Consider the following 25,303-nt stretch of genomic DNA (forward strand, 5'->3'; position numbering starts at 1 on the left):
ATTATGTGGGAGGGAGTTCCAGAAGTGGGCTATTGATTATTTGTACAGTGACTTTTCTATATTTTACTTGGGTTTGTAGATGTCCAGAAGATGTTTGTCAGATGTATGAACTGACGTTGGGGGTTGTATAGTGCTACAATATTAGAGATAGAGGGATAAGCAGTAGGGTTATAAAGAACAGAGTGTGTTATATGCAGTTGAGGGAGGAGCAGTTGTATGGGGAATTCAGGCCATTGCAAAGACTTACGGGCAAGGCAGTGGTGGGATTTATATGGGAGATTGTAGGCAAACTTAGCTATTTTGTTGTAGTTTTTTTTCTAGTTTGCTGAAGAGGGAAGACTGGAGGTTAGTAAGGACAGGAGCAGCATACAGAAGAGAGGGTAAAAGGAGAGATGTAGCTAGGGAAGGTTTGGAGGAGGGGAGGAAGAAATTTATGATTACGGTACAGAAGGCCAAGTATTTGGTGGGTTTTCTTTATGCATTGATTGATCTGTATATTGAATTTTAGTTCATCATCTATGGTGACACCTAGTAATTTAGTATGCGGTTCTGGTCTGATGATGGTATTGTTAAGGGAGGTGATGGAGAAAGAGGATTTATTTTGAGTTAGTGTTTTAGGAAGAAAGAAGTTTAGTTTTTTTGGGATTCAAGATTAGTTGATTATCAGTGAGCCAGGTTACAATGGAAGAGAAAGTGTTTTGGGTAAGAGAAAGGAGCTCAGGGATACTGTGGGCAGAGGTAATAAGGGTGGAATCATCAGCATATTGTAAGAGTGTTGAGAGCTTAGTAGCAGAGTGTAAGTTATTAGTGAAGATATTGAACAAGAGGGGACCCAAAATAGAGCCTTGGGGAACACCAGTGCAGACTGGCAGAAATGGGGAGGTGACAGTTTGCCAGTGTATAGATTGTAGTCTATTAGATAAATAACTAGTGAACCAGTCTATAGAAGAGGTAGAGAGGTGAAGGTCAGAAAGTTTAGTTAAGAGTTTGTAGTGGGAGACCGTATCAAAAGCCTTAGATAGGTCAAGGAATAGACAAGAAAGAAGAAAGTTTGTGTCACAGACTTCTGCTACAGTTTGGGTGAATGAGAGTAGAGCAGTAGATGTGCTGTATGTAATGAGGTCTGAAGCCATGTTGGGTGGCAGTTAATAGACTGTTGCCAAGCAAGTGTTTGAGTAGCTGAGAATGAACACATTTTTTGAGTATTTTGGAGAGTGGGGATAGTATAGCAATGGGACGATAGTTTGAGGGATAGTATAGCAATGGGACAATAGTTTGAGGGATCAGTGGAGTTACCTCCTTTATGGAGAGGAATTGTGTAAAAGGATTTCCATAAGTCAGGGACGACAGACTCAGCAATGGAATGATTAATGTGGATAGAGACAGGGTAGGCAATAGAATGTGAAGCAATTTTAAGGAAATGGGGGGGTAAATTGGCTATGGAGGGAGAGCAAGGTTTGAGTTTATTTAATTGGGACTTGATAAATGTGGTGGAAGCGGCTTGTAAAAGGGGTGAGGGGTGAAAGCAGAGAAGAGGCTTTGGGAGTATGTTGAGTTAGGTTTTGGATTGTTTCTATGAAGTAATTGTTTAGTAGGATAGCAGCTTCAATTGCAGTATTGAGGGGGAAGGGGTTTGGGGTGGGTGGGATACTGGGGTTGAGGATTGAGTTAATCGTGGACCAGAATTTCTTGGGGTTGAGGGGTGAAAGCAGAGAAGAGGCTTTGGGAGTATGTTGAGTTAGGTTTTGGATTGTTTCTATGAAGTAATTGTTTAGTAGAATAGCAGCTTCAATTGCAGTATTGAGGGGGAAGGGGTTTGGGGTGGGATACTGGGGTTGAGGATTGAGTTAATCGTGGACCAGAATTTCTTGGGGTTGATATGAGGACTGCAGTGGTTGAAAATGAAAAATGATTTTTTTATCATTAATGATTAATTTCTTACACTTGTTTCTGAGTTCTTTGTAGTGTTGGAGTAGGGGAGGGGTTTTATTTTTGAACCATTTTGTTCCATGCAGTGTCCCTCTGGTGCATAATAGAGCAAGTTTGCTTGGTAAGCCAGGGGGCACAGTTTGATTTTACTCTGATTTTTCTAGATGGTGCCATGGTGTTTAGTATATCTAGAAATATTTTGTTGAAGGCAGTTACGGCATCATTTTGAGGGAGGTTATAGAGGTAGGTCCAGTTGATGGTGGATAGTGTGGAGTTAATCTTGTCTGGGTTGAAGTGGGTCAGAGTGCGGCATACTTTGTAGAGGTGTTCTTTGGGTGATTGTTTAGAGTACCTATGGATATAGTTTGGAGAGTGGCCACTGAGAGAGTTGGGAAGTGTGCCAGGGTTATGGTAGATACATGGGTTGGATGCCAGGATTCAGTCTCTAATAGATCCAGAGGTAGAGGTTTTGTTGGTTCTGGTAGGGGATATGTGTTGGTGGAAGCCATATAGATTGAGGCTATGAGTAGGGGAAGAGGAGGAAAGTGAAGCCCAATCAATGTTTACGTCACTAAGTATAATGGTTTCATAGGTAACATTGTGGGAGAGCCAGGAGAGAAAGCTTTCAAGAATAGGAATGTTGTCACCAGGGAGATATAGATGGAGACAATAGCAAATGTTTTATGGTAGTTAAGATGGCAGTCTACGATGAGGATTTCTAAAGGAGCAAAGCTGGATAAGGGGGTTGAGAGTAAAGAGGTAGTAAGTTGGTTGGAGAATAGTATGGCAACACTTCTACCTCATTTATTAGCTCTGTTTACATGGTAGATGTTGTAGCCAGGGGGTAGGATTTGTGAGTTAGAGATATGAGGTTTTAACCAGGTCTCAGATAGGGTTAAGATATGAGGGGAGTTAAGTTGGATCTAAGAGTGCAATTCGGTTGTTTTGTTAACAATGCTTTGGATAGTTAGGAAGAAGATGGTTAGGAATTTAGGTGCGGGAGAGGGGGACTGGGGAAAAGACTGAAGGGGAGATGTAGAATGAGACTGTGTGAAAGAGGTAGAGGTGGTTGGTCCTGGATTGGGATGGATGTCACCATCCAACAGTAGAATATCAAGGAATGTAAGCAAGATGGAATGAAATTCTACAGTACAGGGAGTTCTAGATTTGAAATAGGTGGAGAGAGATACATTCAGATAGAATTTGACTATAAAGAGGTTGGAGGGTAGGAGTGGAAATAAGTGGGGGGAGATTAGTGGTGTCTGAAGGTTATTGTTTGAGTAACGATTGTAGGAGAGAGTGGGTTGTAGTGTTAGGTAATGAATTGATGTGTGGTATGAGGTAGACCAGACTAGTAGAAGGAGAAGGGGATGGTGAGATAGTAAGGGGGACATTTTGAGGAATTGTAGGGTAAAAGTTAGTGAATAATAGTAGAGGTATTATATTTGTTTAGGTAAGGAGATCTGAAGTATTAGGTTGAATATGCAGGGAAAAGGTTGATTGGTTGAAGCAGGGTGTAGGAGATGGTGCAGTGTAAAGTGTGGGGGGATGGCTAGCTGGAGGGGAGGGAAAAATAGTGTGTTAGTTTATGGATTGGTTAATGTGTGGTGTAGGAGGAGTTTAGAGAGTATAAACCTAAAGTGTGTGGGTGGGTGGGAATGGGGGTAGGGTAGGGGAGCGGAGTGAGCCCGAGCATAGCGATGGTGAACGGAGCAGGTTTACTTGGCTGGGAACATGAGAAGATTCAGTAAAAGAAAAAAACAATCAGGTAAGATGGGCGAGGAGTATGCTGGCAGAGAGGGACTCAAAGTGGTCCTAAGGCAGTGCAGGGGAAAGATCAGGTATGGGTCTGGCGTTTCAAATAGTAAAAGGAATAGCCTTGGAAAGGTGAGCACAGCTATAGTTTAGAGGGCAAAAGCAGAGACAAATTGTGCAAGATATTACTACGTGTTAACGGCACAAATAATTAAACAGTGGAAACACAAAAGGAGGAATGACAGCTCCTGCATTACCTGTTATATTGTGTTTACAGCAAGAAAACAGGGTGCTATGAGCACAAGATTCAGGATTGAGACAGCATATATGCTAACAGACAGCTGCTCCTGCAGATATAACAGTAGGTGGGCTAACAAAGTTCTAGGCAATATTGAAACCTAGTGGCAGAAAGGGATTAAAAACAATAAGAAATAAATGAAAAGATGGAAAGGTATAAAGGTCAGAAAAAGACAAGTTAAAAGCATTAGAAGAATAAGAAAAATGGGTAAGGGGGGTCTCGGCTTGTGTGCAGGCTACTAACAATAGTCAACACTGTAGTAATTAACAACTAAGCTGATGCAACAGTAGGCAAACACCTACATTACACCTTTGAAGGAAGTGCGTCCTCTTCCTTTATTTATCTGTAAGTGTGGAGAGTATTCCGCAGGGTTGTAGTCAGCAGATGATGGAGCCGAGGTGGATGAAAGGGCAGCAGAATAGGCACACCCTGGGAGTACGCTGTAAGAAAGATACAGACAACAGTTTGAAAAACCCAGTTAAGATACAAGGTGTGGAGTGTTCAGGCAGAGCTCAATTAAGGAAACACAACAGTAATTCAAAACAACTAGTAGTTCATTTGGAGAAAGGAGGCAGTAAGGGCAAAGGGCAGATTGTGGAGACAGAGCCAGAACAGGGAGGGAGATTAGTGGCCTGGGAGAGGGAGGCAGTCAGGGAATGACAGCAAAGTGAGGGAAGAGACACGAGAGCACAGCAAGTAGGCTAATGAGGGGGTAAGAGCTGAGATACAAGTGAAAGATGGAGGGTAGAAAGTGAGTATATATAAGAGGTAGTGGGGAGAAATGATTAGAAAGCTAAATAAAAACAGGAGAGTAAAAGTAGGTAAGTATAGGAGGTAGTAGAATGAGGGGGTTAGATAGAATATCAATCAATACAAATTATAACAATAGGTAGTACTTTTCAAAATGAAATACCAGGCAATATGCAAAGTTAAAGCAAAACATGGCAATGCATTGTAAACTGAAACAAGACTGCATCAGCATCATCAACTATAAACTGTAATGTTTTTTAAACTATAACAATACGCTAGCATAGACCCATGCATCTCTTCTATAAGCAGTAATGCATTTAGACTGTAACAATACACTATTGGAGACCAATGTGTCTTTGCTATAAGCTGAGAAGCTTTTTACACTGAAACACGAAGCTATTGGAGACCAATGTGTCTTTGCTATAAGCTGAGAAGCTTTTTAAACAGTGACAAGGCACTATTGGAGACCCATGCGTCTTTGCTACAAGCTGATCATCTATATAATCTGATATTATATATATATATATATATATATATATATATATATATATATATATATGTGGGTCTACTTTGTTTCACTGAAAGCTCATGTCATTGAATTTGAATTCACCCTGACCAAATCGCTGAAAGTTCAAATTACTGAAAATTCATTTCACCAAATCTCATTTCACTGAAGTACTGGTACTGTGTATAGTACTGTAAGGCAAGTAAAAGGTATATGCCCTTTTCCCCACTGTAGTGTGATCCTGGAGTTAGTATATATAGTTGGGGGGGTTATATTATATTTCACCAAAAGCTTCAAAACAATGCATTTTAAACCATGGACATGCATAATTACAACACTAATGACTAACTCTTTCCAAGAGACAATGTATACCCACTTATGTGCCTCCCACCCCCAACTATATAGGTTCTAACCTTGATTTTGCGCAATGGAGCGACGGTGTCTAAGTGTTGTAGAAATGTTTTGTTGAAATATGCTACAGTCTGGTCAAGTGGGAGGGTTTTAGGGGGGGTCCAGTCACAGTTACAGAATAAAGTGTTGAGAACCTCAGTAGATAATTTTTTTGTGTTTCTAATGGATATATATAGTGGTTTTGCATATGCTTGTTCTACTACGTATAAAGTATATTATGTTGTGGTCACTTAAGGTGTCTGGGAGACTGCCTGTGTGAGGGTACAATGTGGGGTTGTTAGTTAGGACCCAGTCAAGGATGGATTCCCTTTTAGATTTTTTATCATATCTAGTTGGAATTTAGACTAGCTGCTGGTAGCCATGGAGATTTATTAGATTACTTGGTGGTTCTGATATACAGGTGAACCAATCTGGGTTGAAGTCCCCCAGAATAAGGTTTTCTTGTGAGTATGTGGAAGAACACCAGGATAAGAAGTCTTCAAGGCTAGCAGGTGTATTACCAGGTGGAATATAGATCACAGTTGTGGTGATGACCTTTTTAGGGTGAAGTTGAAGTTACGAGATAAGTATGTCCCAATTATTGGGAGAGGGGTAGGAGTTTGGTAATTGACAGACAGTTAAGTTGGACTTGTACAGTAAGGCAGTTCCATCCCCTTTACTAAGTGGTCTGTCTTGTCTAATGATATTGTAGTCGGTAGGAAGAACCTCTGAGTTAGCTATGTTTTTATTTAGCCAGGTTTCTGTTAAAGCAATTATGTCTGGGGAGTAGTGTGCTATTGTGGCCTGGAGTTCAGCTATTTTATTTTTGATACTTCTAATATTAATATTTAGCCCAGGGATGAAGAAAGTGGGGGTGGTGTGTTCTGACAGTTGTGTTGGAGCAGTTCGTGTTGGACAGGATAGATTTGGGCCTGGGTTGGGGTGGATATCCCCACTTATGGTGAGCCTGGAGTTAAAATGGTTATACAGATGTTGGAGTTTGGTGAGGAGTGTGAGAAAGTATTGTGTTTTTTTTGGAGTAGGAATGAGAGCATATGTGTTTAGTACTGAATTGGTCCAGTTATGTAGTTCTTGAATAACTGTGGGCAGATATTATTATAATGTGTGGTGTCTGTATACAAAAGTGCATAATGTAGTGTTGTGCTACTAAGTTTAGGGATATTGCTAGAGTGATAACTTGTGGTGTTGTAAAGAATTATGAGAAGACAGACTAGACTTAGTTGTGTGATAGTCATGGTTATAAAGTTTAAGTTGTTTCTAGGTGGGGGTTCTGAATAGGAATTATAGGGTTGCAATATATGTGGATGGGGAAATAGTGTGGGTGATGTAAAAAATGCCTAGTGGGAATGAGAGTGATTTGGAGTAATTTGTGTGGAGCAAGTTGGTGTGGTAAAATGTGATATGACTTGAGGAGCTGTGATTGGTGGAGGTGATGTGAGGGTGAGCTGTGGGTGTGGCTGTGATTACTATAAATGTATAGGTAGTGGGGGCGGGAGAAAATAGGGGGCAGGGCAGGGGAGCGGAGAGAGCCTGAGCATTAGCGAGGGCGAACGGAGCGGGGCAGAGCCAACCAAGACAAGAGAAAAACGTAAGTATTACTTTACAAATCTGAACACTTTAAACAAATTCCTGAGGTTATGATTAAAGTTTTGGTAAACATGATTTACACAACTTTGCATGATAACATTTGATGATTCATTAATAGTTCATTCACTAATAGTTCTGCTTAAAATTAAGTATGTATTACACAAAAATAAGGTACATCATGGCAGAAATATGCGTTCTATACGCCAGTGTGTATCTGTCAATATTGTTTTAATATATAGTTGTTAATTCCTTTTTTGATCTGTCACCAAGCATTCTTGTTTTAAATTATTTGGATAAGAAAAGCTTCACAAATGTTACATTTACTTCAATTCATCAAAATGAAATCAAAATGAAATTCTTCTTCCATGGTTATTTTATAGCATTTTTTCATTTGGGTTAACCAGCATTAACTAGAAAACTCTTGCATGTTAATTTGCTACTGTTATATACTTTGCAAAGAAATGTGTTACGTAAAATCAGCTGTCAATCAACAAAGTTAGCCCACTCTCAAATATCTGGTAATGTAGGACATTAGCTCAAGAAAATACAAGGAGGTGAAATAATTGTGAATGTCTGCTGAAAATGCATAGCTTACAAGTACAGCCAGTCCATTCAAAATGCAAATCCTCTCGCGCTACACCAGTTCTGCTCAGATACCAACAGATTTGCAATTTCCAAAGTCTGAAAATGCTTACAAGCACAAATCCTTTCCCACTCACAAGTCCAGGCTGCCCATTCAAAATAAAACCTTACCTTCTCATGTGCCCAAGCCAGTCAAAATAAACCTTAACAACCTTCTTGACCCTCGAGTGCAGCAGCTGCAGCCAGAATACATTCAAAACAAAGATCTCCAGAGCTAGAATACAATTCGTTCAAAAATTAATTGCCAGCCATAACCCGGAAATGTAAGCCCTTAAGCTTAATTCCGACAGGCTGGTAGCCCCGACGGAGCTGATGTCATTGCGCACGTGATGACGTCAGCTCCAAAAGCGGGAAAAAAAGTTTAAATAAAAAGCTGGAGGAAAAAAAAATCGGAAATGAAAGGGTGCCACTCGGGAATCGTGGCACCCCATTATTTGGACCCCAAAACTCGGTAAAAACTGAGAAATTCGGTACGGTTGGGAGGTATGTTACAAACCCAGGCCACCGCAATCACTGATTAATGTCAGGCCTCTACACTAGCAGGCATGTACCCATCCAGATATTTTCTAAACAACTTGTTCTGGTGAGGGGTATGATGGTAGCATGCTCTAGTGGGCAGATCACACTTCTGTTTTTCTAGCAACAGTCACCAACTGTAAGTGATGGATCCACATGTACTCCCATGAAAATGGCATGTCAAAGATCTGCCTCTGGCCTCCTTTAAGTGTATTGCATACCCAGTGGACAACAGGCCACCTCATTTGGTTCTTTTTTGGGAAGCAGTAGCTCTACTCTGAGATCTATCCATATTTTTTCACAGATTATGAGATCAGTTACCAAATAAAGAACTCTATTTCTTCTACTTGAGTCTCTGATTTTATACTTTCTGTCTTAACTTAAGGCTTGTGATGATAGGTAGGAATTGGGGGATTGATTTACTGGAAAACTGAGAGCTTTGTCCTATGATTTGCCTCTTGCATCACCATCATAAATTGTAATAATACTTCTGACACTGTAGCCATCCACTGGGCAATGTCAGGATCCCCCTCTTTCTCACAAGAAAAAGACTGCAAGACACTTAAACTTCCCTATTTCAGGTAGCTGTCCCCTCTGCACCTACAGAGAACAATTCACTGTTGTATAGGAGAGAACCATGACCAAGGAAATAGCTGAATGATTTTCCTCTCACCCATTTAACCCACTTGTGCACAGTAATGATCATCGTCACTTCAAGCCATGTGGACAACATCACCTACAAATAATAAAGATACAGCCCTTGCACCCTCAGTCTGTATGCCCTCCAGTCTTGAAACTACAGGCGGCGCAGTGGTGCAGCGGTTAATGCTGTCGCCTCACAGCAAGAGGTTCTCTGGTTCGATTCTCGGCCGGGGTGCCTTCTGTGTGGAGTTTGCATGTTCTACTACTATTACTACTATTACACTACTATGCCTTACTATCTTCTCCATGACAACAGTGAACAAGACTGGAGACAACAGTCACCTTTGATGGAGTCCGACACCAACCCCGAATGCATACGATTTAATATCAGGAATATGGACATAACTTACTCTGTAAATAGAGAGACGAAATGATGCACCAAATGGCACACAACGTAGACTCTAGGACCATATATATTTGTTGCACCTGCCATATTGTAGGACACACAGTTATATGTTTTATATATGAACATAAAGCATCTATAGTTTAGACCAGCTTCTTAGCAGCAGTGAAAAAAGTTAAAAGGTGGAGGTGTCTCAATCTTCATCCAGGAGAGAATCAAGCTGTTAAAGCAGCATGACGCACTAGAGCTTCTTCATGTCCAAATAACCATCAGACTGTCCCATACCACATATTAGCTAGCAATAAAACTCCCTCTGTGACGCACAAATGACACTGTGGATATTTTCTACAATCATGCAGTATTAAACCCAGTAACATTTTCCTAACTGATCTAAACTATCCAACTATAAACTAGGAACGCTAACCATCACTAGTGTACAAGCACAGAAATTCCTGGACTTTTGTCAATGCAAATACCTTGGAACAATTAGTTAGAGTAATCACTAAGGGGAGCAACATCTTGGAGCTTGTCCTGAGTAATATGGGAGCATCTTGCACTGTCCTTGCATATCTTCATCACTTAATAGATGGGATCATAAAGCCATCTCCTTCAAAATAAAATTGAAACCTGAGACCCCTTTCACCCAAGGTACCTTTAGAAATTTCTCTAAGACAAACTTCCTACTCTTAAGTGATACATTGGCATGCTTCAGATCCCCACCAAACCCAGTTAACTTCCACAGATTATAAAGATAAAGAACCCTAACAACATCACACTGTACTAGCATGTAAGCAGCTGCATCATGTAGAAACAACTGCAGGACAAACCCCAGAAACAAACACACACATGGTGGAACCATAGTACCCACAAGCTTTACAATAAAAGGAAGAGAATTTTGATGAAAAGTAATAAGAGTAATTCCCAAAAAGATAGAGCCTTCATCATTAAAATAAAACAAGCAAGTCTGAAACTTTATAAAATCCACAAAAGTCAACTATGTGGTTAAAATAGCCACCCTGGCCAAAGACAGTCACAAGTTTTTTTTTCTAATTACGTTCGTAATCTCAGATTGTGAATGATGTTAACTACACTGAGGCTGAAGATGTAGTGAACTTAAATGGCCAATAAATTTAGCTCAAACTTTAACCCTCTTTGTCCTCTGTCTGTACAAGATAATCCTGAACTGACTCACCGCCAGCTATCACACAAGACCAAGTTCTAAAAGCACTGTCAAAAGCTAAAAATACCGCATCATGGAGAATAGCTTCAGTCAGTCCTTGTATAATGTGAGACCTTCCACAGACCCAGGAAATTACAAACTCATAAGTCTGACCAGTCTCATATGCAAAACCATGGAAAGATTTATCATGGAGCTAATCAATAAGGTCATAGGGAACCTCCCAACACTGGATCTGTCTCTTTTTAGATTTCTCAAGGGCAGGGCATGTTTACTTAATCTGGTGGATTTTTTTAAAGGTCACCAAAGCAATGGATGAAGGTAAAATGGTACACACTGTATACCTCAAAATGACCGAGGCTTTTGACACAATCCCCACTTAGGAATTGTTGAAAAAATAAGTAAACTGGGAATAAACTCCTACATTACCCACTAGATTTCCAACTATCTCACAGACAGGATGCAGGAGATGAAAATAGGGGATGCTGCCTCCACATAGAGACCAGTCACCAGTAGAGTCACCAGAGTTATGTGTTCAGAACTCTCCTGTTTTGCATGTACTGTAAAATAAAAGTCAACAGCAAAGAGCTCTGGCTCACTAAGTTTGCTGATGACTACAAGCTGTGAGCAATTACTGAAATCTTAAATGACTTACCCATCCTGCATGAAGGTTTGTCCCAAACAAATAACTGGTGTCAGAATCATGGACTGAAACTAAATGCCAAAAAATATATTATCATATCCTTTGGGAAGTTGTCTACCCTGGGGAACTACCCTATTATTAATACACCTGTAAGTACTGATCCATCCGTTTGGGATCTTGGGAACTTATGTGGACTAAATTCCACCAGCATGTGTTCACTATTACAAGAAAGTCCTTTAAAGGGATTGCATCTAGATCTAGAGATGTTATTGTTCTCCTTTACTCAGCCCTTATCAAGCATTGAGTAGCCCACTTTAGCATGCATCTGTCCAGACACATGCAACAAATGGAACACCCACAGAGATTCCTTACTAAAAGGATACAAGGACTAAATAAAATGTCCCACAGAGATCAACTCTAAGCCCTGTCACTATACTCAGTATCCTACAGACTACTAAGAAGTGACCTGTGTCTGGCATACAAGGCATCCTCTGACTCAGTACTAATGGACTTACTATGCATCAGCAAATCAAAAGGTGTCATAAATACTCAGTCCAGAGAACTAAACGTCTTCTCCAACTTCAACAGAATGGATTAGAGGGACAGGTATATCACAAAGAGCATATCACTGGTCTGGAACAGACTCCCCATCCATACAAAACAAAGCTCATCCTTGTCTGTATTCCAGCACAATTTGGGTCTATGGATGGGTAAGAGAAAAATTACCTCAGGACTGCCCCTGCACTGTAAATGGACAGATGTAGCTGCTAAATACTTTATCCCATGCCTGGATCCCCAGAAATTATCTATGGTATGATCTCAGTTATTATCATTAGGGGTAACATATATATTAATTGACCATGGGATTGGCAAGGCCTATCTAACACCAAATGAGATAAGCTAATTCAAGCACCTAAAGGGAAACTGGCTAGGCTTAAAATGGCCTTCAAGGACAGCTAGCCTAGTACTTACCTATGAACCTATAGATAGAACTGGAAACCCTCTAATATCTGTGCAAGAAGAATAAAGTCAATCCACTGTTCTACACCAGTAACATATTTGAATTATTCCACCTGAATCAGAGACTTAACTACTGGATGATTTCTCCTTTCTCACACTCAGGCATAAGCTTTCACAGGAAGGCTGAGGAAAATTATTCTCCTAGCATTATTATGCACTCTTCTCTCTCTTAGGTTCATGGGTAGATACTAGATTAGCTGTCCTTTGGGCCATTTTAAGCCTACCCAATTTCCCTTTTTATGCTTGAATTAACCTATCCCATTTGGTTAGAGACTGCCCTTACCCATCCCATGGTCAATAATTACATATTACCCTTAAAGAAAATAACTGGGATTATACCATAGATAATTTGAGAGGACCCATGCATGAGTTAAAGCATTTAAGAGCTCCCTTTGCCCATGTACAGGGGGTAGCCCTGGGTCAATTTTTTGTTTCTCATTCATAGATCTAAGTTACACCTGAATATTGAGAGGGATGATCTTTATTTATATGGATGGGGAGTCTGGTTCAGAGCTGCAGTATCATCTGTGAGAAATACCTGTCCATCCAAACCATTCTGTTGATGTTGCAAAAGTGGTTTAAATTTCCAAACCAAGTATTTCTGATGCCATTTGACTTGCTGATGTACAGTAAATCCATCAGTATTCTGTCAGAGGATGCCTTGCATGCTTGACACAGGTCACCAATTAGCAGTATGTAGGATACTGAGTATAGTGACAGGGCTTTGAGTCAATCCATGTAGGACATGTTGTTTAGGCCTTGTATCCTTTTAGTAAAGTATCTCTTTGGGCATTCCAGTTGTTGCATGTGCCTGGACAGTTACATGCCAAAGAGGGCATTATATTCAATGACTGGCCTAATGAGGACTAATTTAAGGAGTCAATGACATCCCTAGACTCAATGCCTTTGTTTATAAGCTGTGCAGTATAGAAGGACATTCTTACAACAAAGGACACATGTTGGTCAAAAGTTAAGTCACTGTCCATGTAAGCTCCCAAAATCCCAAACAACTGAACAACTCTTAAGGGGATATTGTTAATGTGGTAGTTCCCTGGATAGATGACTTGCTAAAGGATGCAATAATGCATTTTGGCATTTAGTTTCAGTCCATGATTTTGGCATCTGTTATTTATTTGGGTCAAACCTTCCTGCAAGATGGCTAAGTCATTTGGGAATTCAGTGACTGCTCCTAGCTTGCAGTAACCTGCAAACTTAATCAGATCCCTTTGGTATTTTCTTTTACTTCAGAAAAATAGATGCTAAACATGATAGGTCCCAGCACAGCACCCTGGGGGATCCAATGGTGACTGGTCTTTTTGTGGAAGTAACTTCCCTTATTTTGATTTCCTGCATCCTACCTGTGAGCCAGTTGGCAATGCAGTGGGTGACATACTGGTTTACTCACAGTTTATTTCGTTTTTCCACTATTCCTGAGCAGGAAATTGTATCAAAAGCTTTTGGCAGGTCGAGATATGCGCTGTGTACCATTTTGAATTTCAAAGAAATCCACCATGTTGAGGAAGCATGACCTGCCCTTGACAAATTCAAAATGAGACAGGTTCAGTGAATGGAGGCTCCCTATGCCCTGATTGATTAGTTCCATGATACGTATTTCCATGTCTTTGCATATGAGCCTCCTGATTAGAAATTGATGGCCATCACTCTAGTTTACTTTACAGAGACACTGTACCTGCCTTTCACATAATATTAAGAAGTATATAAGCCTATAAAAGTCCAGCATCTTTGTCATTTCCAAAGGGATCTTTCTCATTCCCAAAATCTTGCCAATCTTGTCAGCTCCATGGCATAGAAGGATAAAGTCCTGTGAATGACACAGGTAACCCAAGTTCGACTAGCAGCTATGATAAGAGCTAGTTGTGGAGGGTTGATGTGCAAAGCTGCTGCTGCCAGCTTGTCTGCCCTAGGGGTGAAGGCTCTGGCTTGCCAGATGGGTGAGATCTAGCAAGAACAACAGGTGTTTACCCAAAGGAGTTCTGAGCTGTCCAAGCTCACACTGCACTAGTACACTGACACTACATAGCTGATGGAAAAGTAGCATGCAGTGGTATATTTCCCCCTGGGAGGTAATGTATGTGGGTTCAGAAGAGCCACTGAAGGATAGGGAGTGCTCACAGTGGGCGAGGGTTGGGTGTCCCACAGACTCAGCAACTAGCCTGCTCCCTACCATCTGACTTTCAATGAAGAAAGCAGGGCTTATGGGATTGCTCAGGTAAGAATGAATGGGCCTTAGAGCTGTCATCTAACTTGTGAATACCAGGCACCTGTTCCATTAAAAATAAGCAAGGCCAATGGGGGAATGCAGTGGACCTGTCAAGTATGGTCATTGTAAAGAAAAAGGTCTCTAATAACCAAATAAACTCCTCCACTTGCCTTCACATGAAAATGTGTTTCATTGCTGAAACAGATGAGTGCTTTCATTCTATAACAACACATGGACTTTTATCAGAATTGATAAAACCATTCTCAGCCTCACTTTAAAACTAAAAATCAATAATATGATCAACAGTAGTTTTTTTTTTATTAGCAAAATTAATATTTCTGAAAAGGGAAATCCCTAGAAATGTAGACATGAACAAAAATAACTGTTATGGCAACATAGACTCAATGCCACAAAGTTTCCAGGAATCAATGACAATGCTGCTATACTGTCAGCACTGAAACCAAAACCTTTGGAATACTAATTATATATAGATGTAGGTGTACACATTGGTACACACACACTATAATTTATTTGTTTTATCACTTTTAGTTTTTGTGCATGCTAATTTTACTTGCTAATTTTGATTGGATAATGATGATCGCATGCTTAATTCTTCATTTTAAACTGAGGTTCAGAATGGGTTTAGCAGTTCTGATAAAGTTTGTTTTTATAGCATGAAAGTACTCAACTGTTTCTGTAATAAACCGTGTTTTCTTGTAAATACAAGTGGAGGAGTTTATTTTGGTTATTAGAGATTTGTTTTGTTCTTCAGTACCTTGGCTGTGGATCTTTATGATAAGTAAAACAAGTTTTGCCACATCACATCTGTTTAAATACCACAGTGACATTGTCTAAAAAAAATAGATCCCATTCTACTGTTGATTTTAACACTGCATTCATAAAGCAATACATCCTTACTAGGTTCAGGAGTTCAAACTATCCCTTCCTGCTCCTGAAAATGACCCCATCTTTGTTCAGCTTTTCTATACCTTTTTCTAGAATAGTGTAGGCAATATCATGTGCATGGTCTGCTAAAACCTCTGTGACTATTTGAAATGTATTTTTCATGGGCTCATCAAACACCTTTTTGCTTCACTGACTGCCACAGGTGCAGTCTTTCTGGTCTATCTGTACATTTTGGTCAAATCTAGACACCTTCTGCTAGTACTGCATGGAAAACGTATTTCTTTAATTTAACAGTATCTGTCATTGCCGGTGACCACCAGCACTCCCTAGCATATCACTTTGACATGTGCTGACCACCTTTCAGCTATACTTTGACACTATCTCAGCTACTGAGGTTTCAATAAGATCCATCCCTGCCCTTCCCCTTTATATGGAAGAAGCGCTTACAGAGGTGGAAGTTTAAACCTTTTCACAAACAAACATCTGCTAGACAGTGTCAGGATTCCCTCACTGTACATTTGGATTTCCCATGTCTGCTCATTCTCATGAGACTCAGCTCACTGCCAACCAGTAATTCATTAACAGCTCCACAATTTTCTTAAACCAAGAGACCAGACTGCATCCACCCAGATGTAATGACATGACTGCAAAGTCCATCATAGATCTGTGACTCAAGGGGCTCTAGTACTAAGTAAGCTTATGAGTCTGCTTGCATTCGAAGATTGAGTTGATGCCAGGCAAGCTACTTAATTATTATTCATTTACATTTCATAAGGGAGAAGTTCTGACTGGAGATAATCTATTATCAGTAGTGACTTGGAGAAAAGATCCAAACACAATACAAGAACAATAATAAAAATCAAAATACAATAATGGACAGAAAAAAAGAAATAATAAAAATATAATGTTATCAGAATAATGTGGAAATTTACAGATGGACATGATCTGTTAAACATTGTAAAACATATCATTGGTATCAAATGAGTGCAATAATATAAGAAATAATGATTTTAAAAATATCAGTGCCAACAAATTTGCAAAGACAGAGAGATAATACAGCATTGCGAGGAAAGAAAATAACAGAATCAAGAAATAGAAATATTCTGATAAAAAGAAATACCAGGGTTAAGTTATTCCAGTGTTGCCAATGCAGATCATTTTAGATTAGATATATTCCTGAAGAATGTTCCTTCAAAGGAAGTTTCAGGGACAGTTTTTAAAATTTAAGTGGGAGGCAATTTCATAATTTTAAGGGCATGAGTGAAAACACACACTATGATTTGATGGACCTGGTGTGCTAAATAGCAGAACATGAAATTCAGGTTCTAGATATAGGCAAAAAACAGTTTCATGGTAAAATATACAGTAGGCATATAAAAGCCAGAAAGTAAGAAACCACCTACTTTAAAGACAAAAGTGTAGCAACTGCATAAGCAAAGCTATCATGTGACATCCTGCATGCACTGCATCCACCTGGGGTACTTAAAGGCACAGTGTTTTATTCATTACATCCCTCCATTTAAGCTAAGCATTTTATATAAAATAAAAATGTAATACTGTATGCTGTGCTATATTAAACTATATGACATCACAGTTCAAGCAAGCAACTGGAATTTACAATAACAGGACAATAACACTGCATCCACCTGGGGTACTTCAAAGGAAGTTTCAGGGACAGACATGAAGCTGTTTTTTGCCTATATCTAGTACCTGAATTTCATGTTCTGCTATTTAGCACACCAGGTCCATCAAATCATAGTGTGTGTTTTCACTCATGCCCTTAAAATTATGAAATTGCCTCCCACTTAAATTTTAAAAACTGTCCCTGAAACTTCCTTTGAAGTACCCCAGGTGGATGCAGTATTTTTGTGCATAGCGCAACAACGGGCAGCGCCGCCTAATTGGGTTTAAAATATTCCTGGCTCCACGAAGTCTGCTCTTCACTTTTTCCCTTAGAACTGCTCTATCTCTCAAATTAAACACCATATTCTCATTCTAAGGCCCTTCACTGGTCCAAATAAGTAATCTTACAAGTTAGCACTATTAAACCATAAGCACTACTTACTCTTATACTCTCTGCGATTACCTTGACCCCTATTGGTCCATCTTAATTCAGTTTCCCTATATTACTCTAGCATGTCCAAAGGTCAGTCAATGGTTTCCTCTCCAGTCCAGCTGGTGAATCTGGGAATTTTGAGGCAATGTTACAACTGTCTCATGTACACGGACAAACCTCTCCTCCTCCAAACAGGTTCAAATATATGTGAGAGATGCAACCATATAGCCAAACTGGAGGCTGAGCTCTCTCATCTCAAAACTGGTGAAACCAGTCAGGAGGAGAAGGTAACCTCACACAACACAATTCCAGTATCACATAGTCCCACCACATCAGCGAACCAAACACATAAATACACAAAAACATACTCAGAGGCTCTAAATAAAAATCTACCTAAGCAACAGAGACCCCCAAAGCAGACATCCAAGCAAACGCTACCCCAAAACAAAACACGCACAACACATAGCCCACAAAGTCAGTGTGCCAAGCAGCCACAGCCCTTAAGGCTGAATAACTCACCTGATACTCTTGTAATAGGTGACTCTACTGTCAGACACACTGATGTCCCGCTCACCAGGCTGAACAAAGAGAAGGTCACAGTGAGCTGCCTGTCGGGCACTAGGATCCGCCACATAACGCAAGCACACAGGTCACTCCAAAGCAAATACAAATATGACTCAGTCATCATACATGCTGGTGTGAATGACCTGAGACGTACCTCCTTGGACTACATGAAAAGAAACATAGAGGAGCTCTCTGATCATGTAGCCCAGGCCGGTATGACCCTGACCTTGAGCAACATCTTACCCTCACCTAGAATGATGCCACAGTATAAAGACAAAATGATCGATTTTAACAACTGGCTAAAATTTTGGTGTCATTCAAAGGGGATCCAGTGTCTGTCAGCCTGGGATGACATGCTCGACAAGCCACGTTGCTTCGCTAGGGACGGCTTGCACCTGTCACCACTGGGCTTTCGGATATTGGCAAAGGCTCTTGCCACCCCCATAGTGCCTTTTTTAGGCAAGGCTCAAAAGTCAAACCCACCTCCATAGACAGCACAAGGAACAAGAAGCTAAGGGTAATGCTGCTAAACGCCAGAAGTCTTAACCTCAAGATGCATGCACTCAAAGCTCTCCTCAGTATGGAGAACATCGATATCTGTGCAGTGACAGAAACCTGGTTCAAGGCTCCAGAGAGCACCCCAGCACTACCAGGTTATACCTCATATCATGCTTTTCGGACCCAAAACCCGGACCGAACCACGAAAGGAGGGGGAGTTTCCATATTTATCAAGGATATCCACACCTCCAGGTTAGTGGCATTGCACGAAGTATCGGAGATCATCCATGTGCAACTAACAGTGGGCAAGACTGCTTTTCAGTTTATAGCATCCTACAGACCACCCTCTCAAAGTCAGGAATCCCACTCGGCTTTCCTGAAAACATTGGAGAACATGAAGATCTCTCTGAACACCATTATATTGGGCGACTTCAACTACCCAAACATAGACTGGGAGCACTACTCAAGCCCCAGCACCTTAGCCCAAAGGTTCCTGGAAATTATAAACTCAAATGCTATGGAACAACTAGTCACCACTCCCACAAGAGGGGATAACATACTAGACCTGATCATTACCAACATGGGTACTCTATGCTCCATACCAGAAGTATATCCCTCATTGGTAAGATCAGACCATAAATTAATTTCACTGGATATCCACATCCCAACCCCACTCTCAACCCAGAAAACCACAGTGAAAAACTTCTCAAAAGCGAACTTCTCACTTCTCAAAACCGAAGTGGAATCCTTCAAGGCCCCAGGGCCAGTGGAAACTACGGCCCAAACTGCAGAATCCTATATAAACGCATTCTACGGACATCTCCAGGAATGCATGGATCATGCTATCCCAAACAAAACCAAGGCCCAATCATCCAAAGGCAGGCATCCAGTCTGCTGGACCCCAGCCATAAATAAACTGTACAACAGAAGGAGGAAGCTACTACATGATAGAGCAAAATCCCTAATAGGGAAGGCAGCTCTGATTAGTACTAGCAAAAAATTACGATCCCTCATAAAATCCTCCAAGGCCAGCTTCGAGAGAAAAATTGCACAGGACACTAAAGACAATCATAAGGCTTTTTTCAGTTATGTTAGGAACCTGGGATGCAACTCCCAGACTTGTTCTGAGTTGATTCTAAACGACTAAAAATACACTGAACTCACAGACATCACCAATATCCTGGCAGACAGGTTCAGTGCAAATGTCTCCACCCCCCCCCCAAAGAGCAAGTATCTATCCCGGCAGAGGGCTGCCTCCCAAACATCTCTGATGCTCAGGTGAAGGCTGCCCTCTCCAAAGCAAAAAACACTGCTTCCATGGGACCAGATGGCGTCCCGGGTTGCATCCTACATGAACTCCAAGAAGAACTAACCCCTCAAATAAAACAGCTGTACAATCTCAGCCTCACTACAGGATATGTGCCCACAGAATGGCATACAGCAACAGTGGTCCCACTCCACAAAGGTAGAGCCTCTACGGACCCTGGAAACTATCGCCCCATAAGCCTGACTAGCCTAGTCTGCAAGGCTATGGAGAAGATCATCATGGAGCTCATAAACAAAGACATTGGGGACCTACAGACACTAGATCCTACCCAATTCGGCTTTGTCAAGGGCAGATCCTGCCTTTTGAACCTGGTCGACTTCTTTGAAACAGTCACCACAGCCATAGATGAAGGGAAGGTAGCCCACACAGCCTATCTGGACCTAGCAAAGACATTTGACACAATACCCCACTCGGGCATCATAGATAAGCTATCTAGCTTAAATATAAACCCCTATGTCACAAGATGGGTCTCAAACTGGCTCAAAGACAGAACCCACAGAGTGAGAGTTGCTGGAGCCATGTCAGACTCAAAACCGGTCACAAGTGGCATCCCACAAGGTTCTGTCCTGGGACCGCTCTTGTTCAGTATATACTTTTCTGAAGTACAGGCCAACGTGGGAGGACTATGGCTCACCAAGTTCGCAGATGACTGCAAACTGGGTACCATAATCGACTCTCCAGCTGACACAAACATCCTTCAAAAAGGTCTAACAGAGACGGATAACTGGTGCCAGAGCCATGGTCTAAAGCTAAATGCCAAAAAGTGTATAGTCATACCCTTTGGCAAAAACAATGTGCCCACAAATTACCACATAGGCGGTAACCCATTAAGTACAGAGAAAGTAATTAGGGATCTGGGGACCCAAGTTGATAGCAATCTCTCCTTTGACAACCACATTGCCAAAGTGGTCAGAAAGACCTTCTACATAGCCCACCTCATTATGAAAGGATTCACATCTAGATCAAGAGAGGTAATCGTGCCCCTTTATTCATCCCTCATCAGGCCTATCATAGAATATAATGCCCCTTTTGGGATGTACTTTACCCGACACCTGCAGCAATTAGAAAGACCCCAAAAGTACCTCACCAAGAGGATCAAGGGACACAAGCAGATTCCATATGCTGCTCGGTTAAAAAAACTCCAGCTCTACTCAGTTGCATACCTCCTACTTCGAGGCGATCTATGATCCTGACATATAAAGCTATGTCCAATCCAGAATTAATGGACATGCTCCACCTCAGTAAATCTAAATCCCTTAGAGCCACACGCTTGAGGGACTTGAACCTCAGCACAGAAATAAATAGAACTTGCTGGAGGGACAGATTCATAACCCAGAGGCTTCCTTCGCTCTGGAATAGAATTCCAATTCATATTAGGCAGAGCACCTCACTGAATCTCTTCAAGAAGAATCTTGATGAGTGGATGGGGGATTGTAGGTTTGTCCCGGGGATTACTTCCGTGTCACTATTAGACAGAGGCACAGTAAACTAAACCTTAAAAAGGGCACAGTATACTCAAATCAAGGGGTGGCGTAAGCCAAACAAAATCGGGCTAGGCTTGTAATTGCCCCAGGGCAGATAGCCTAGTATGAACCTATGAACCTATGAACCTAATAAATTTAACTCAGTGTTCATTATCATAGCAGCAATGTAGTTATTCTACTTGGAGGTCTTTCTAATTAATCTACAAAATATATACATTTAAAGTCACTATTAGATGATGATGCCATAGAGGATCCCTTTGTCATACCCAGTAGTTAATCCTCATTAGGCATATTATAAAAATTAAGACCTGTAGCTTAAGAATTAGCTGGTGTACTGTCACAGTGAGGATAGCTATGTGATTTACACTCAAGCACAGTCTCCAGATTAAGTAGTCGTGACACTTTTTCGTTCAAATAGTCCATGACTGGGATTTTCTCAATTATTGTATTACTTTGAGATGGGAACATTCCAGTCCTGTACTAATGTCTCCTGTTATGATTCTATGATAGTCTTTCTTTTGTCTTCATATAGTAAGATACCAATGTGTTGCCAAGACAAATCACAACAGTTTCCTGTTGTTTCAAGTGTTTGTCATCTGGATTTTGAATCCTATCTCTTCAGGTCTCAGTGTGGATAGTGTCTCAGCTGAACTGTCATAGTAATACTTTTGCCTATGTAATGCTCTGTCAGCCAGAAAACATTGCATTGTTTTGTTCACATTCTCCTGCTATTGACAGCCGTGATGTTCTGATGGCTTAAAATGGAGTATTTCTGTATTCAAGGAGGAAGCCAGCAGTCTTCTAGTTGTGATACACAGTGACTACATCCAGAAATTGTCCAAAAATGTGAGCTTATTAATCGCCATTGAAACTTGTTAGTAAATAGTCTAAGACTGCCACACACATGGCAGTCATCACAGAACAGTACACTATTGACACATGAAAAATGTGGCGCAGTGAAGTGTCTAACAGATTTTAAAGCTGTTGGTTGATCAGAGAGGCAAGCTGCATTTTTGGACAATGCATACATGGCAGCGCTAAGTGTGTTATAAACAATCAAAGCCTGTAATACACTTCACAGTTCTACACCTTTTATTGTTATAATTGGTATTTGGTAGTTTTGTGTACTACAAAGAACAATGACTAGCTTTCTCCAGTCATAACCAATGTTTTATGTTCTATCAAAAATTAATGTCAAGATTCACCTCTTGACCTTCAATTCACTCCACGCTTGAGGTGATTTTCTTAACATCATTTTGTCTAACATATTCAATTAAATTTCTTACAATCTGAGAACCATTCATAATCCCCTATGTCCAGTTCTTGCAACACATTTTTTCATAATATTTTCATTGTATGGACAACTCTCTCTACCTGACAATTAGGTTGGAAAGACCTTGGTAAAGATTTAATGTGCATTTATTTATTGATTTTGTTGACCAGGTAGTCTGTCTGGGCTGTGATAGCCCATTTTCAGCACAGAGAAAAAAGCTCCATTTATAAAATAGGCAATTTTATACAACAGAGGAAAAATGGGTCTATATCACAACGTCGAAGACGCATTACTTCGAATGAGTCTTCATCAAACCCATAAAAACGAAAACTTTAAAGAGTGAAACTACATATGAGTGATTTCTTTCCCTGGGAAAGAAATCGCTTGTCCAAATAAATAAATAAATACATATATATATATATATATATATATATATATCATTACACACAAAAAGTGGGGGGCTTCGCCCCCACATACCCCAACATGGGGAGCTGTGTCCCCCATATTCCCCCTAACTAAATATACCAACTCTGAGATTGCACTACAGTTTACAAAACAGAAAACTACAGGAAGCGGGCAAGAGGTTTCTTTCCCAGGGAAAGAAATCGCTCATATGCCCCTTCTCTGTTTTCAGTTATTTTAAGTCCGGCGAAGACGCATTCAGCATTATACGTCTTCGACGATCTAATAGGAACCTGAGGAAAAAATGTAAAGCTTAAAGATCTGGTATGAACATACAAGAAAAGAGATCTACAATCAGTAAATATAGTCATTACATATCAATACAAGACAAATTTGCATATACAGTAATGTTTAAATTGTCAGTTATGGGCAGAATACGAGTAGAAAGCAGAAAGGAGGTCATAGGAGCGGAAAGCAAAGAGTAGGTGAGTACAGGTGAGTACTGTATATATTTGTTAGGTGATACTGACTAAAAATGACATTTCAGTGAAGTTGGGGTAGTTGTAGAATGTAATGAGTACAAGTTGGAATTTTGCTGGAAAGAAAAACTTATCAGGGGTAAGCAGAGACAGTAGAAGTGGCAGGAAGGAGGACAGAATAAGTAGGAACTATACAGAGAGAATTTTTGTTGCTGAGATTTACTGAGGCAATGTAGGTGTGTAAGAACCAGAATATTCTAGCCTGGGGAGGTACAAGCTCAGGACAAAGTGTTTTTAAAGTGTTTTAGTAAGTTTTTGAATCTGGATAGGTTGGTTTGTTATCTGATGGTGGTAGCGATAGAATTCCAGATTTTGAAGATGTAACATGAGTACAAGGACAGCCAGCAGAATTGTGGGTTTTAGTTATGGCCAATAAAGTATGAAATACGTGGCTACCAAACTGTAGGCAGTTATTAGAGACATGCATGTCAGAGATACCATGACATGAATAAATGGATTTCATTAACCGTAGTAACAATTTGTGAGGAAGTATCTTGCAGCTTGGGGACCTCAGGAAATTTAGGCTGGTATTCAGCACAGGTGAATTACTGACTGCCTTTAAAAAGAAATAAATCAGCAGCTACTTTGCACAGTGATCTGGATGGACTCCTGTAGAGTTTGTCAGTGGTTTTAGAACTGTTCTTATAATACAGTAGAGATGATCCCCATATGTTGTATTTGACTAGACATTCCCAGACAGATATTAACAGTCACATGCCCTTGCTTTCTTTAACAATACCCAAGTGGACTTCATGATTTATTTTCCAGCATTTGATCATGTATCTGGTTTGATACCATGACTCATGAAGTTCATCATAATAAGTGTAGTTTTAAACTTGAATTCATAATGAGTCTTTTTTTCTTGTCACCTGACCATTCTGTTAGTGCTAGTTTCATACCTCTTATCCCACAGACGTCAAAAATACATAGTTTCATACCTCAGCCTGCAAACATCAAACATCTATGCAAAAGATTTTCAAAAGTACATACATATGGTCAAAAATCAAGACAAAATTAGCATAACTAACAGCATAACTGCCCCTCATTATGCCCTTTTCTACCTTCTGGTTTTTAAATTTATTTCATTGTTGCAAAAGTGCTTTTCCTGTACATTTCCTTCAATTTTCCCAGTCTATACTTGAAGCTGGATGCTGCATTGTCTAGTGCATATAAATATAATATTTAATACATTTCTCTGCATTGCCTCACAGCAATTTAGCCACCAGCTACCCAGTACTGATCCCGAGTTCTTTTAAATTAGCAGCATTTCATGACTTGCACTTAGTATTTTTCTCCTTCCTAGGTAAGAACTGGATCATTTATGTTCTGCTGAGTTGTGCTATGTTATTTCAATATTACTAACAAAAAAAAAAAATGTCCACCAAGTCTCTTTTTACCCGTCAGTAGTCAGGAAATTTGGAACTAAAATTTTGAACACTGCATTCCTTCACAACTCTGGTAACATTGGCAAGTAATGAACCACATTCTCCTAATTCTTTCTTTAGTAGATGGAAAGATATAATTATGCTTGCACACAGACAGATACGCACAGAGTCAGACGTAAGTCAGTTGAGTCCTGAAGCTATTAAGATGCATTTTGTATAATTTCAGACCTGTAAAGGAACCTTCCCATTGTTTGAGGACATATTAGTAAGATGGCTTTACATCTAGTTTATCAGCTATAAATAATTACCATTCAAAAGCATTTTAAATGGATTTCAAAGGTTACAGCTTTTCAGCTATAGATTCTGACAG

The sequence above is a fragment of the Protopterus annectens genome, chromosome 2.part2 (assembly GCF_019279795.1).
Source record: "Protopterus annectens isolate FY-2018-M chromosome 2.part2, PAN1.0, whole genome shotgun sequence".
Classification (NCBI taxonomy): domain Eukaryota; kingdom Metazoa; phylum Chordata; order Ceratodontiformes; family Protopteridae; genus Protopterus; species Protopterus annectens.